This window comes from Acanthochromis polyacanthus, chromosome 10, assembly GCF_021347895.1.
Source record: "Acanthochromis polyacanthus isolate Apoly-LR-REF ecotype Palm Island chromosome 10, KAUST_Apoly_ChrSc, whole genome shotgun sequence".
Classification (NCBI taxonomy): domain Eukaryota; kingdom Metazoa; phylum Chordata; class Actinopteri; family Pomacentridae; genus Acanthochromis; species Acanthochromis polyacanthus.
The window spans coordinates 33,618,582-33,635,221 of NC_067122.1; the positions used below are offsets into that span (position 1 = coordinate 33,618,582).

At 42.5% G+C, this 16,640-nt stretch overlaps 1 long non-coding RNA gene across 1 annotated transcript in view; it reads right to left on the bottom strand.

The window, feature by feature from the left end:
• LOC127535669 (uncharacterized) overlaps window positions 1–16,640 on the bottom strand; it is a 140,366-nt gene that overhangs the window by 1,872 nt on the left and 121,854 nt on the right. The gene's annotated exons all lie outside the window — the stretch shown is intronic.

Here is a 16,640-nt window from a genome sequence, read left to right on the forward strand (position 1 = left end):
TGTGTGGGCGTGTGTGTGTGTGTGTGTTCTTGTACTTGCTACATGGTGAGAACCATTTTCTGCATTTAACTATCAAAGTGAGGACATTTTTACAAAGTGAGGACATTTTGGCCGGTCCTCACTTTGAAACAGCCATGTTTGAGGGTGAAGACTTGTTTTTAGAGAACAGGTATGAATTGAGGTTTGGTTAGGGTTAGGGTAAGGATTAAGTTTAGGCAATCAGTTGTGATGGTTAAGGTTAGGGTAAGGCTCTAGGAAATGCATTACGCCTATGGATGTCCTCACTAAGATAGAAGTACAAACGTGTGTGTGTGTGTGTGTGTGTGTGTGTGTGTGTGTGTGTGTGTGTGTGTGTGTGTTCTTGTACTTGCTACATGGTGAGTACCATTTTCTGCATTTAACTATCAAAGTGAGGACATTTTTACAAAGTGAGGACATTTTGGCCGGTCCTCACTTTGAAACAGCCATGTTTGAGGGTGAAGACTTGTTTTTAGAGAACAGGTATGAATTGAGGTTTGGTTAGGGTTAGGGTAAGGATTAAGTTTAGGCAATCAGTTGTGATGGTTAAGGTTAGGGTAAGGCTCTAGGAAATGCATTACGCCTATGGATGTCCTCACTAAGATAGAAGTACAAACATGTGTGTGTGTGTGTGTGTGTGTGTGTGTACACTCTTAATATATATGTGTGTGTATTTGTTGTTAGTTCTTTTTTGGTCAGCAAAAACTGTATATCCAGTATTTTGTTCCCTGCTTTCCTGTTCCACATGGTGCAAAAAAGGGAGTTCATTTTTCTGTGATCCAAATACCAGGGACATCCAGGGAATCCATACCAGGCAATCCTATTTGTATTACTGCCTACAGAATTTTGACTTTAAAGCAGCATCAAAGCATGTCCCTCCTTGTAAATGAGTTAAGTATGCTTCTGATGAGTAAAACAGAAAAGTCCTGTATCACAGTGAATATGGAGTGGGATTTTTCCTTGGGACTTTCATTATACACTTAGATGGAACCCTTTGTGTATAATACAGTCATTTCACAGATAGCCAAATGGACAGAATATGATAGAAAAAATCTAAATTAATCTAAGCCCCTTTCCTTGTTTTGTTTGCTGCTACATGAGGCGGTGCACGACGATGGAGAACTGGAAACCAGTAGAGGAGGCCAGGCTTTAAAAGCACACATAAATAAATGCTGTCAGAGGTCAGTAAAGTGACTGGTTACTCAGACATAATGTTTACAACTGCCCCTTGTTCACCAGTATGCCCCTTGTTCACTAGTCCTGTTTTTTTTTACCATTGTTTGACATGTTTTTAAACCAGTGGCTCTGAACTGGTAGGTCAAGACCCAAATGTGTGTTGCAGAATCAAAACATCTCTAAAAATTACCTGTTTTCTCAAACGTAGTCGCCGTTCCCTGTGACAACCATGAAGACAGATAGATAATCACAGTAGAGCTCATCTGAAGAGCAAACATCCAATAAGATTCCTGTTTTTGTTTGCCATGTCCTTCCAGGGCTCAGTAGGAAAAAGTCTGAATAGATGGAATGAAAATCTGAACATTATATATATATTCCAACTTTCATTCCATATATTCTGACTTTCATTCTATATATATCAACTTTCATTCAATATATATCGACTTTCATTCTATATATATCGACTTTCATTCAATATATTCGTACTTTCATTGTATATATAATTTCCTAAACGGCATGCCATATATATATATATATGTATATATATGAAGAAACACAGGAAGCACTGAGTGACTTCAGTGCACTCATAGATATGTATAGAAGAGTAGATACGCCAGCGCGCTTTAGCAGCCGGCTAAATGACGTGCCGATGTGGCGGCCATCTTGGAAGGGGCAAAGTTCCCATTCAAAGCAATGCATGTACATTGAAAATAAATCAGAATTTGCTCATTTCTCAACTGATTTTTGTGTGATTTACTTTACTGTCAACGTCAAAACATGTGTTATTGATAGAGAATATTTGATCTGAAAAACACAGAAAAAGGCTTCCTACAAATGTGGCCTGCAATTTTAGTTATCTTTTTATTTAGGTTCAGAGGCCAGGGAATGTTTTCAGTTCAGCCATTACATATATAAATGTAAATACTTAGATATGTAGAAAATGGTTTTAAAATCAAAAGATTTAATTGTAAATGTAATCTATTATTTATTAATATAAATTAATTATTATTTATTTATATATATTTCTGTAGGCTGTTATAAACATATAACAAGGATCTAGATTAGAACAGGATACAGTTTATTTACATTTACAATTAACAACACAATTACTATAAACAACAGAATTATTATTAATATTAATGAATATTTATTTATCTTTCTCTCTCGGCTGTTATATCCTCCTGAGACCCGGCAATGCATTTCTGTGCGCTGTAGTGCACATTCATTTCTTGTTCATTTCTCCAATACTATATATGCCAACGACCCAAAACATACAGCCAAGGAAACAAAGGAGTGGCTCCATAAGAAGCACATCAAGGTCCTAATCCTATAGAATCCTATAGAAAATGGAGAGAGTTGAAGCTCTGAGTTTCCAAACTCCAGCCTCAAAACCTCCAGGATTTGGAGATGATCTGCAGGGAGGAGTGGACTAAAATTACTCCTGATGGGTGTGTCAACCTAGTAAGCAACTACAAGAAACGTGTGACTGCTGTGAGTGCCAACAAGGGTTTTGCCACCAAGTATTAAATCATATTTTGCTAGGGGGTCAAATACTTATTTCCCTGAATGAAAAGCAAATTAATTTCTATTTTTCCTTTCATGTAATTTTCTCATTTTTTAAAATATTCTATCACTGTTAAAATAAAGCTGCCATAAAAATCTGAGACTGTTCATTTATTTCTTAGTATGAAAACTTTCAAAATCAGCGGGGATCAAGTACTTATTTCCTCCACTGTATGCTGATGTTAATGTGTTGTATGTAGGTTGTGTGTCTCTCTGTGTGGCCCTGTGATGGACTGGTGACCTGCCCAGAGTGAAGTCAGCTGGAAAAGACTCCATCCTCCTGAGCCTACAGAGGATAAAGCAGTGTATAGATAATGGATAAGTGTTACCTTGTTCCATAGAGCTCTACTGCCCCCTGCAGGCATATTAGACTGCATTGTACTCTTGTGAAACTGGATAAACAATTCACACCTCCCCCAGCATCCTACTGTGATCATTGTTTATTTCCATCCCTGTTTATCTAACTACCTCTGGGTTCAAACCATGCGTAATCAAAAGTTTTAATCTAAAGTGCCTCACAACCATGTCTGGAAAAACTGTGTTTTAACAAAAACAAGGTGGACACAATATTTAATATATTTAATATATTGTTTTGACAGACCAAGCTAAAATTAAACACCAGTAATTCTGTGAGAATTAAGGTTGCAATTAAATGGAAGAAAAGTAAGCAAAGCAAAAGTTTTAAAATTGGAATAATGTGGCTACTGTTATGTCTTCTTTATAGACATGGACATTTCACAGAACAAAGCCAAAAGAAAAACAAATACAAAGACCTTCTTCAAGGGGTGCCAGAGAGATGAAGAGAAGGTACAGAAAGAGTCCAACAAAAACAGTTTGTTGTGTTTTGCCTATTTTGGTTATTTGTCCTTGTGGAAAAAACTCTCATCATGTGTAAAAGCAAACGATTTAAAACATGGACTATTTTGAGAGTGTATTGCACTGGAGGGAGAGGGTTTTTTGTTGTTGTTGTTGCTGTTTAATGGACTGAAAGATACAGTTTCTTCACAAATATAGTTTTTTCTAACTATTCTTTGGGAAAATAGGAGAATATTTGTTTGAGTTGCACCATTTTCAGACAAAAATAACATTTCAGACTGAACTGTCATGGAGATCCACTTGGTGGTGTGAGTCTACATGATACAGAGGTATATGTTGTATACCCACGAGAGAAGGTCTACAATTTCAGTATAACTACTTAAAAATGCACTCATTATAATATTACAGGGAATAACTGTCTGAATGGTAGAATAGTAAGTTATTTCATTTAGGGGAAATCCCGACGGGGCAGCAGCTTAAGATGAAATATAAAAACATTGTTCAAACAGGTCAGACCTCGGCATTATCTCATGGAGGTACTTCATGTTGATCATGTTTTACATTGTAAAGTAGCCTAAATATTAAGTGGCTGTTTGACTGTGCAGTTGTTTTATCCACACATATGTTACTGATAGTTCTCTTCCCATTCACATTTGCATTTACCAACAAAAATTACTGCTGAAGACCGTGATAAACAATTAATTCACTGATGTTCTTCACCAAAGCAGAGCTAAACTGTTTTACACCCGTGCAATACTGTGGTGGAATACAAAAAAAGAAAAAAAAAATCCTCGATTGATACACACTTTTTTTTTTTTTTTAACACGAAACATATTAGAACGGCTGAAATGATCAGACAACAGACCAGACAAAATCACCATGATGGAAACTGCTGCATCCAGGTCCGTTAGAGCACCGAAAGAATGAAGGTAAATTAGATTAATTATTCCACCAAAGAACACGGCGGAGTTATGTGATGATCAGCGTGTGTGAATCCTTCCTCTGTTACCAACATCACTCAGAAACAGACTCAGGGATTTAAATGAAGTTTTCAGGGTCGGTCAGAAATGACACAAGGACCAAGTGATTAGACTTCAGCAGTGATACGGCTTAAAGTTTGGATCCACGGATTTGTTAAGGATTCATAGCGGCACGGCGTCTGATAGCAGCACGGTAACCATGGCAACAAGTGAACACTACCTCAGCAGCCCGCTGACAATCACACGATTGTGATCCTACAACAAATCTACCACTGTGGACGTATCGGAAATGACACAAGGAACAACTGATTAAATTGTGGGGGTGTTTCTGAGTCCCATCAGTTCCAGTTGCCAGCTACATAGTTAGGTCACACGATTTGGTTTGTACACATGCAGAACACACACCTGTGTTCAGCACAAGGTCAGGTAATGAACAGTCTTGGTGGAGGACTGCGCTCTCTCAGTGCTGTTCTTGTTAACTGATGTGACAAGGCGCCAGTGTGTGTGAACTAGTGATGTTACAAGATGTGCCGAGGCTTCGAAGCGTGTGTCGAGTAATGGAGGGGGCGTTTCCACGAAGCGCGTATCGAGGTCTGCTTCATTTAGGGGAGGAGTCAAAAATTATGACGTTCGAAGCCTCGTGAGCTGGTCGTTCTGTTTGACTGGTTCAGGAACTGGTTGGTGGGTTTGACGTGCAATTCGAAATATAAGTTGCAGTGAAACGCAATTCCCCGTTCACATTTGTTGGATTTTTGTCTGCTGCATCTTTGCCTGCAATCGGTTTTAGATTCTTTTTCTCCATAGAAGAAGACCAAAAAGAGAAGATTCTCCCATTTCTGGGAATACTTTGACCTGATTTCTTCTAATAAAGTGGCACATAACAAGTAAAGTTTAATATGAGTATCTGTGACAACTCTGCACATGGCTTGTTCTAATTTATTTTTTTCTAGTATTTCAAAAGTTGAAGTGTGTGTTTGTGTTCCAAGGAGCTAGAGAAATATTGTCCAAAAAAACACCTAAATCCCAGCATTGTGGAAAATTTTTATTTTTTTTAAAATAAAAACAAATAAAATGCTGTCCCTGCTTTTGTTTTTCACTGGTACCACAAGCACAGTCACAAAACAAAAAGTAGCACAAGCACATTTTATTTATGTTGCCCTTATTACAATTAAAAGTATTTAAACACTTTAAAGAAAACCAGAACCTGACTCCAATCAAACAGTGAAGCTACAAATCTCTCCCCATTTTTTCCCACTTCCCTGCTCTCTCTCTGCTATCAGGAAAGACACACACTATATTAAGTATATTACTTGTTTATTGGCATTATCATTTAAACACAATTCAAAGCTTCACATAGCAAAGCCAGTGTGTCATTATAGGCACTCTGCCTGTGTTACTTTTATTTGTCCACTTGATGGCGCAGTAGAGCAAATGAAGCACCGTGAAGCTTCGACCCATGAGTGAACCAATTGAATGGAAAGCCTCAGTGCTTCATGAAGCTTCATCTCGCCATCACTAAAGATTATAATAAAATCACTATTTCTGTGCGCTTTTCTTTGATATGAGGTTATTTTATCATCCTTCCTGGATGAGGTTAAAGTGATCCTTTAAACAGCTCAGCAGGAAAGATGCAGCTGAACACTTGTGCAGAGATTCATCTGCTCAGTCTCATGTTTCACACCAGCAGCTCACAGGTGCTGCTCATATCATTAGATGTTGATGACAACTCAGTTCATTTCAGCCATGGCTCCTTCAACAATTGAAATTTGTATACCGACTGATTACACAGTCAGACTACGCACAGACTGATTGTTTCTCTTATTTTGACGATTATACCTGAATACTAATGAAAATCCCAAATTCAGTATCTCAGAAAATTAGAACATTGGGCAAAGGTTATCTGATTACCCCATGTGCCACACCTGGTGCCACACTCTAATCAGCTGCTGCTAATCAGTTCTAATCAACCTGCAAAGGCCTTTAAATGGTCTCTGGGGGGCCGTTTACACGAGGACGCTTGCAGGTAAAAACGTCAAAATATTTCAACAAAACACCCTATCGTTTATACGAGGACGGCGTTTTGGGGGCCTAAAAACGCAAAAATACGTGCACTGGTGCTTTGGTTTGCCGGCCGGTACAAGGACCTAAACAAAGATGTGTGATTATTTCCATCCTTCGTACCTTCAAGCAACTCTGGCAGCTCTATGTACACTACAGGAGTCGTACCAACAAACGTACAGAATCTGTACAGATTCCATTCATGAACATTTACCACAGCAGAGATCCGAAAAGGGAGATAGTACGCATGCGCGTAGACATGGCAGAGTTTTATCACAGCGCCACCCAGCTGCCTGGCATGCATATCCAATCGAATTCCGAGCCCGATCTCAAGAGGATTCGTGAAACTGTCACGTAAGTTTTAGTTTCGGTTTCGTGCGCACCAACACGATTTCGTCATGTTTTTCGTGCCGCTCACCACGAAATGCGCACCAATGTATTTTAAACGGCGGACTTTTCGTGCCACTCAGAACGTATTTCAAAAGAATGTGTATATTATATTTTTAATGTAAAACCGTGGCGAATCCAACGCTATATTTTGCATGACATCGTCCCTAAACATAACCCTAACCATAACCATAACCATAACCTAACCATAAGCCGGTGGTACACTTACCAATTTGCATAGGAATTTCAAGAATGTCCGGCGGCCGGCGGCCGCAAACGCAATCACACAAGCAGTATACGCCGATGGACAGCTTAGATCGTCATGAATCCGCCGGTATAAACCACTTTCAGATGTGATTACCACAGCGAAAAACATTTCGTGGTGAGCGGCACGAAAAACATGACGAAATCGTGTTGGTGCGCACGAAACCGAAACTAAAACTTACGTGACAGTTTCACGAATCCCCGTGAGACCGGGTTGGAATTCCACACACTATAGAGTCACCGTATATACGCAGATTTCCTTCAAAACCGCTCGTCTAAACGTGAAATGACAAGACGCCACTTTTGCGTTTTCTGTTAAGATGGTCCTTGTGTAAACGGCCCCTCAGTCTAGTTCTGTAGGCTACACAATCGTGGGGAAGACTGCTGACTGACCTGACAGTTGTCCAGAAGACGACCATTGACACCTTGCACAAGGAGGGCAAGACACAAAAGGTGATTGCTAAAGAGGCTGTTCACAGAGCTCTGTGTTTGGAGACCGAGACACAGCTGAGAGGCGAAGGGAAGGAAAAGATGCGGTAGGACAAAAGTGTACAAGCAATAGGGATAACTGCACCCTGGAGAGGACTGTGAAATGAAACCCATTCAAAAATGTGGGGGAGATTCAAAGAGTGGACAGCAGCTGGAGTCAGTGCTTCAAGAACCACCACCACAGACGTATGCAAGACATGGTTTCAGCTGTCGCACTCCTTGTGTCAAGCCACTCCTGAACAAGAGACAGCGTCAGGACTGCTGCTGACTGGTCCAAAGTTATGTTCTCTGATGAAAGTAAATTTTACATGTCCTTTGGAAATCAACGTCCCACAGCCTGAAGGAAGAGAGGAGAGGCACAGAATCCACGTTGGTTGAGGTGTAGATGATGTACAAGCTAACCCTTTCCACAGCCGGTGATGGTTTGGGGTGCCGTGTCATCTGCTGGTGTTGGTCCACTGTGTTTTCTTAGCTTCAAGGTCAACGCAGCCATCTACCAGGAAATTTTAGAGTTCTTCATGTTTCCTGCTGCTGACCAACATTCTGGAGATGCAGATTTCATTTTCCAACAGGACTTGTCAAACTGTTGACTTGCCAAAGCTGCCAGTTTAACATGCAGGTGCTGGTCTGTATCCCTGTTCTTAACTGGCCGGCAAACTCGCCTGACTTTAACCCTCTGCCAAAATCTGGGGATTTGGAGGAAGATGTGACACACCAGACCCAATATGAAATGACGGCCACTATCAGAGCAACCTGGGCTCTCATAACACCTGAGCGGTGCCACAGACTGATGGAGTCCATGCCACGCTGCATTGCTGCAGTAATTCAGGCAAAATGAGCTCCGACTAAGTGTTGAGTGCTGTACATGCTCATACTTTTCAGTCGGCCAACATTTCTAGAAATCCTCTTTTGTATCGGTCTTAACTGATATTCTAATTTTCTGAGATGCCCAATTTGGGATTTTCATTATTCAGGTATAATCATCATCAAAATTAAGAGAAGTAATCAGTGTGTGTGTAGTCTGACTGTAATCAGTCAGTATACAAGTTTCACTTGTTGAAGGAGCCTTTACTGAAATGAACTGAGTTGTCATCAACATCTAATATGAGCAGCACCTGTAGATACTGGCTGCAGCACAGGTGACACACATGGATGAATGTCTGCAGCATGAGGAAGCTTCAAAACTTTTCAACCAATCAGGAAGTCAGTGGCAGGCCGAGTGCTGGAAACCAACTCTTCACTACAATAATGGATCCAACAGCTTGGAGGAGAGTTCATATTTAACATCTCTTCACTGTTGACTGCCACTATCAGAGCAAGTCTATCAGTCCAAGTCGGACTAATAAACTGCAGCTTGCCTGAACATTTTAACATCTATCTGAGTAAACTGAACACTCATCATGTACATCATCTGAATGCAACATGTTCTGTCCACATGCTGTCAAATTCCAAATCACTTCCTTCTTTTTGCTTCCAGTCTGAACTCCAGCTGCCCTCACAAAGTCCTGATTGTTTCATGCAGCACAGACACAATTAATAATCACTTCAACATTCATCGTCTGCAGAGTAAAATGGACGGTCATCTGTTTGCTCTCTAGGCTTGTTGATACTGCAGCTGTAGTAGCTGTGCAGAGGATTGTGGCTCAGAATGGACAGAAAGCATGTTGGCTGCACACTTCAGAATCCCTCCACATACAGCAGAAATCCTGGTTTTAGTAAACTACATTTAACATGCTGTGTATCAGGACAGACAAAATCTGTTTCTGGTGTCATATATATATGAAAATATTGGAACGCAGCCAGCCATAGTTTCAACGTTTTCTTAAAATTCACTTAAAGTTTAAAGGACAAACTAGATTTATACTGTTTAAACAAGGAAGACAGAGACAGTAAAAGTGACAGTTCTAGCAGACTGTAGGGTTAGACCTGTGCACACTACACAGTAGATCAGAGAGACACTTACATCCACCTCAACGCCTGCAAAGTGGGCATACGTGTCCATCAGCTCTTCAGCACCTCTGGGAAGTCCTCCAAAGCTGTTGGAAAACCATCCAGGAGATCATCCAGGAGACCTCATGAAGCTGATGGAGAGAAAACCAAGAGACTTTCATCAAAGTAAAACATACTTCCACATATTCTGGTTTAACACTTCAGTTGATTCCATAATTCTTTGTGTTCTTTCACCGTTTTGATGATGTCTGCAGCCTTCCCTTACAAAGCAGATAGTAATTAAAATCAGTAAAAAAAACACTGAATGAGAAGGTGTGTCCTAACTGTTGACTCATATCCAGTAATTGTGGCCACTTGCACTTGAAAAATGAACCGTAATATGAGCCGCTGTGGAGCTCAAAAAACACTTTCTGTTCCACATGTCCCGCTGGTTTAAAGTCAGAACCTGCTGTACGTTCGGTCTGTCTTTGGCCCGCTTCAGTCGTCGGTTCTCTCATGGCAGCCCACAAATAACAAGTGATTTATTTACCATCCAGATCTAGCTAGCCAACAGCTAACAACACTGAACAACTGGACCAGCATTAGCTATATATATACACTGCTCAAAAAAATTAAAGGAACACTTCTTAATCTAAATATTGCATTAAATCAGTGAAACATGTGGGATACTGATCTGGTCAGGTAATTAACTGAGGGGCTTTCTAGTCAGCTTCAGCTGCTTTGGTGTTCATAAAATTAACAACAGATGCACTAGAGGGGTAACAATGAGACAACCCCCAAAACAGGAATGAGTTTACAGGTGAAGGCCACTGACATTTTTCCCCCCTTCCTAATATTGTCTGACTGTTTTTCACTAGTTTTGCATTTGGCTAGGGTAAGTGTCACTTCTGGTAGCACGAGGCGATACCTGGACCCTACAGAGGTTCCACAGACAGTCCAACTCCTCCAGGATGAAACATCAATGCGTGCCATTACCAGAAGGTTTGCTGTGTCTCCCAGCACAGTCTCAGGCGCATGGAGGAGATTCCAGGAGACAGACAGTTAGTCTGGGAGAGCTGGACAGGACTGTAGAAGGTCCTCAAGCGATCAGCAGGACAGGTATCTGCTCCTTTGGAAAGAGATTTAATGAGAGTGGACTGAGGGCCCAGCGTCCTCTAGTGCCCGTTGTACTCGCTGACTGGCACCATGGAGCTCGGCTGGCATTTGCCATAGAACACAGGAACTGGTAGGTCCACCACTGGTGCCCTGTGCTTTTCACAGATGAGAGCAGGTTCACCCTGAGCGCATGTCACAGGCATGAAAGGGTCTGGAGAAGCCGTGGAGAACGTTATGCTGCCTGTAACATTGTTCAGCATGACCGGTTTGGTGGTGGGTCAGTGATGGTGTGGGGAGGCATATCCATGGAGGGACACACAGACCTCTACAGGCTGGACAACGGCATTCTGACTGCCTTTAGATATCATGATGAAATCCTTTGACCCATTGTCAGACCCTACATTGGTGCAGTGGTCCTGGATTCCTTCTGGTCCACGACAATGCCCAGTCTTATGTGGTAAGAGAACTCATGCAGTTCCTGGAGGATGAAGGAACTGATACCATTAGCTGGCCCCCACGCTCACCTGACCTGATTCCAATAGAACACCTTTGGAACATTATGTTTTGTTCCATCCGACACCATCAGGTTGCTCCTCAGACTGTCCAGGAGCTCAGTGATGCCCTGGTCCAGTTCTGGGAGGAGATACCCCAGAACACCATCTGTCGTCTCATTCAGAGCTTGTCCCGGCATCGTCAGTCATGAATACAAGCACATGGAGGCCATACAAACTACTGAATACCATTTTGAGTTGCTGCCAAGGAATTTCAGAAAGATGGACCAGCCTGCCACATCAGTTATTCACTTTGATTTTGGGGTGTCTTGAATTTAGCCCTCCTGGGGGGTCGATAATTTCAATTCCCATCAAATAATGTGGCACTTTTCATTCCTAACACATTATCCAGTCCATATCAATGCTAATATCCAGTTTGTTTTCCCCAGTATTGAAATATGATATATTTTCAAAGTGTTCCTTTAATTTTTTTGAGCAGTGTATATACACCCCCCGTCAAAAGTTTTAGGGCGCTTTCTCATTCAAATGAATTAGAACCGGTCCTAAAACTTTTGACAGGGGGTGTGTATATATATATTAGCTGCTGCTGCTGCTGCAGTGTGAACCGCTGTGGAGCTCAGAAAACACTATATACACATACATCACTGTGTGATGATGTTCTCACTTACATCCCTTTCATAAATCTTAAATAATAATTAAGTTAACAGTAACAATAATAAAAACTCATTTTAGTTCTGGACTCAGCCCAGTTTTATCTCAAGTGAGTTGGACCAACACAAAAAGCACATTCTGAAAATGTTCACATTCAAGGAATGTGATATGTGATAAAATGAGCAACCTGAAATTTATCGAGATAAGTTCAATTTCAGCAAAATTCAGCCTCAGTTTATTATTTGCACAGTACAGCTTTCAGAGTGTCGACAAAGGAACACGACATTTAGTCGCCTGGAACTGAATGATTACACTTTATGATCAAAATGACAAAAGTCAGATTAGAGGATTAAAAGATAGATAAAAAGACAAAAACACACACAAAGGGACAAAAAATCGAAACAAATGAGACAAAAAAAGACCCCAATGGCAAAAAGGAAATAAATACAACGAATAAAGTGAATAATAATAAGAGATCAGAGGCAGTTAGAGAAGCTGGAGGCTTAGCAGAGTTTCAGTCCGGCCTCTTTGCGGATTAAAAAGATTATGTTGTATCTATCTTGGAAATTTTGAAACAGCATAATTTAATGAACGGTCGCAGTTGTCAGTCAGGTTAGCGCTGCGCGCCTCCATGGGACACCCATAGGCTGATGGTTCCAAAAGTGTCAGTTAAACTGTCAGTTTGGTTCAGACAATGGAAACCAAACAAGACAGCAGCAGCATAGCTTTCACAGCTAGCCAAAAATGCCAAAAGCTGAAAAAAGATGGATAAATACTGCCACAGCCAGCAGGAGCAGCGGCCTTTCGCCTACTCCGCCAGCGCCGCCACCATCAACCGGGCCGGCAACAGCAGCTCCATCGCCGCCGGCAACCAGACCTCCACCTCCGCCACGGCCAGCAGGACCTCCACCTCAGCCACCGCCGGGTCCTCTTCTTCCTCCTCCTCCTCCTCCATCCAGCATCAGGAAGACAAGAGGGTGAACACAAACAACAGCAAAAGGTGGTGTTTCACCCTCAACAACCCGACAGAGGAGGAGGTGAGGATAGTGAGGGAGAGGCTGACTGAGGAGACGTGTACCTTCGCCAAGGTAGGCAGCGAGGTGGGCAAGGGGTCCAGCACACGGCACCTGCAGGGCTTCATCAACCTCCGGAGGAAGAGGCGGCTGTCGGGGAGGCGGCAGCTGGTGTTGCCCCGAGCCCACTTTGATTTGGCCCGGGGCACAGACATGGCCAACGACGAGTACTGCAGCAAGGGGAGAGATGTGGTGGTGGCCGCTGGCGTACCGTTGAGGCAGTGACAGAGGAATGACCTGACGTGTGCAGCTGCTGCGGGAGTCTGAGGGGGACCTCCACCGGCTGGCTACCGAGCTGTTTGTCCGCTACAGCCACAGCTTCCTCACCTGGGTGGACTTTGCCCGGGTGTCCAAGGATAGAGACTTCAAGACGCGGGTCACCGTCATGGTCGGACCACCCGGGTGCGAAAAGAGCAGGCGCGCCCACGCCGCAGTCGTGGCGGGTGAGACAAACTATCACAAGGCCCGGGGCGAGTGGTGGGACGGTTACAATGGGCAAAAGACCGTAGTCGTGGATGATTTCTACGGCTGGCTCAAGCACGACGAGCTGCTCCGGGTGTGAGACAGTTACCTGGTCAAGGGCTCCTTCACCAGTTTTTTGGCAGAGGAGGGTTTTTTTTACATCAAACCGGCACGTCTAGGAGTGGTACATGTTCCAGCACTTTGACGCGTCCGCCCTCATGAGGAGGGTGGACAGTTACCTGTGCTGGGACATGGCCACTGCAGACTTCACCAAGCTCTGGGGCCTGCCCAGCATCACGGATCTGCGCTGCAGATACTGAGTATCTGCACCAGTCAGCCCAGGTCTGTCATGGCGGGCAGGTTGCGGCGGGAGCAGTCAGCCACCAGTCCGGAGCAGCTTGTCGTGCAGTGGACTACTCTCACTGAGTGTCTTCTATGAAATGTCCATAATAATTAAAAATGAAAAGAAAATGAAAACAGATCTTTCTGTGAAGGCCTCTCTCACTATCAACACCTCACTTTGTGATGCATTTCATATGGCTTTGCTTCACGTTATTTTTCAGGAAGATTAGTTGGTCCACATGTTCAGGAAGAAGCCGACTGCGCTCTGCTGTTATAATGTCACCTGCTGTGCTGAACACTCATTCAGAGGGGACACTTGTTGCAGGAACAGACAAATAGCTCCTGGCCAATTTTGAAAGCAGTGGAAGATCCACTTGTTCTTTCCACCACTGCAACACGTCACCATTGACATCTAACCCATCCCTCACCCTGTATTTTGTTATTTCCTCCTGAGCTCTCTCCCTCTTATGGTCTTCTCTGGTGCTCTGGGAGCAACGAAACCTCCAAGCAACTGGTCCATGGCCGACTTCTTCTTGGGACGCTCTGGCTCCTCATCTAGGGTAGACAAGACAAAGCAAGACAGGACAAAAGAAACATGAGTCACAACAATATGTCTACAATAATATGACAAACACAAACAACAAAAAACAATATAATGCACATCCTCCTCTTGGTGCTGATGCATTAACAGTAATCATAAACAGTAGCAAAGTCTCAACTCACTTTGTAATGCTCCAAATAAATTCACGCGCAGCTGCGCAAACCTGTGCTTTTGTTTACAATAATATGAGCATATTAAAATAGTTATTAGTTAAATTACCATATTTCCATGCTCCAACTGAACATTCTGTGCTTCCTCATTGTTTGTAACTGAACATTGCACACATCCTCATTGCTTGTAATTGAACAATCCATGCACCTTCATTGTTTGTAACTGAACATTCTATGCCTTCTCAGTGGCTGTAACTGAACATTCCATACATCTTCATTGTTTGAAACGGAACATTCTATGAATCCTCATTGTTTGTCACTGGACATTCCATGCTTCCTCGTTGGTCGTAACTGAACATTCCATACATCTTCATTTGCTGTAACTAAACATTTCATGAATCTAATTTGTTTGTAACTGAACATTCCATGTATCCTGTTACGGCCACCAGTACTGGTGTACCATTTTGTTTTGAGGTGGTGTCCTGTTGGGCCTTTGTGTGGGAGAAATTCATGTGTCGGTTCAGCTGTGGTTATTGCAGAGTCTTTGGAACCCCAGCTGCCAGCCATTTCAGCTGGTGACACAGAGCTGATGACGACCTGCACTGCAATGTGGTTCTCCCCGCCCTTCGACCTTCCTGATTGGGCCACCCTCCAGCTCCTCCTCCTCAGACCAACCAGAGGCAGCCTTCACCACACCTGCAACCTATATAGCTGCCACCATGCCATTAGTTTGGGTGGCTGGTACTTTGACCAGTCCACCCTGGTGCCTCTCTGTGTGTGAACTTTGTTTGTATGTCAATGTCTTTCGATCTGCAGGTACGGTGGTGGGTTGGCGGGTACCGCAGACACTTCGGTCGGTAGATACTCCTGGTGGGTTCTGCTGACACCTTGGGTTTCTGTTGGCAACTGCTACCTTGGTGTGGAGCCTACGGTTGGGCAGAGACTGGGGCTCCCATTCAGCAGCCTGCCACTTTAGGAAGAAGCCATTCTGTGTTAGAGTCGTGGTGAAATGTGTAACCAGTGAGTGTGAGGCACCAGTTTTGTTTGGTTCGTTTTGTACACCCTTTTGTATTAGTTTTTGTTCCTGGTGGTGGGTGTTGCTCCTGTAGTTCAGTTTGGCTAGAGAGTAGTTGTTTTCTTTGTGTTAGCTTAGTTACAAACTCTGTTAGCCCTCGTTATGTTTTATTCCGTTCTTTGTTTTAGCAACACCCACCAGTCTTGTGTTTTATTGTCACTTTTACGTTCCTTTGCTACTAAGCAATAAATCCCTTAACCTAAACTAATAACACCTGGTTTTTCTCTTGCATCCAGCCAACCCCTAGCGGTTGGATCGTAACAATCCTCATTGTTTTTAACTGACCATTCTATGCATGCTCATGGTTTTAAACTGAACATTACATGCATCCTATTTGGCTGTAACTGAACATGCCATACCTGCTTATTGATTGTAACTGAACATTGCACACATCCTCATTGCTTGTAATTGAACAATCCATGCATATTCATTGTGTCAAACTGAACATTCCATGCACCTTCATTGTTTGTAACTGAACATTCTATGCATCTTGTGGCGACCCCTGAAGGGAAAAGCCGAAAGGAAAAGAAGACTAACTGTTGTGCAAATGTTAATAGTGATGTGAGAAATGCATCAAAGTAACTGAGAAAATTGTAACAGATCTAGCAGCCAATCACACAGGGGCAATAGACATGACAACAGCCAGTCAGTCTGTAGTTCTGGCTTGCCCGTACACACCCATCTTCTGCTGTAAAGTGCTACAGGTGAATAAAGTTCTAAAGGGGGGGACAGCTGGAGGGAAAAAAAGCAGAATAATTTTGTAATAGTGCATAAGATTTTCTGTTTGTTTGCTGTTCATTATATATTTGTAGATATTGTCAAAGTTTCCTCAATTCAAATAAATAATTACAGCTTTGTTAATGTATATCCTAAATGCTGCGATGGTTTATGCAGGCTGAAGTCATTATCAGTAAACTAAACTGGAATAATTGTCAAATTGTATATTATATATGGTCATAACAGTTGATATTGATCAAGATGGGGAAACAAATACGACAATTTTTCCGTAGTGACAAGC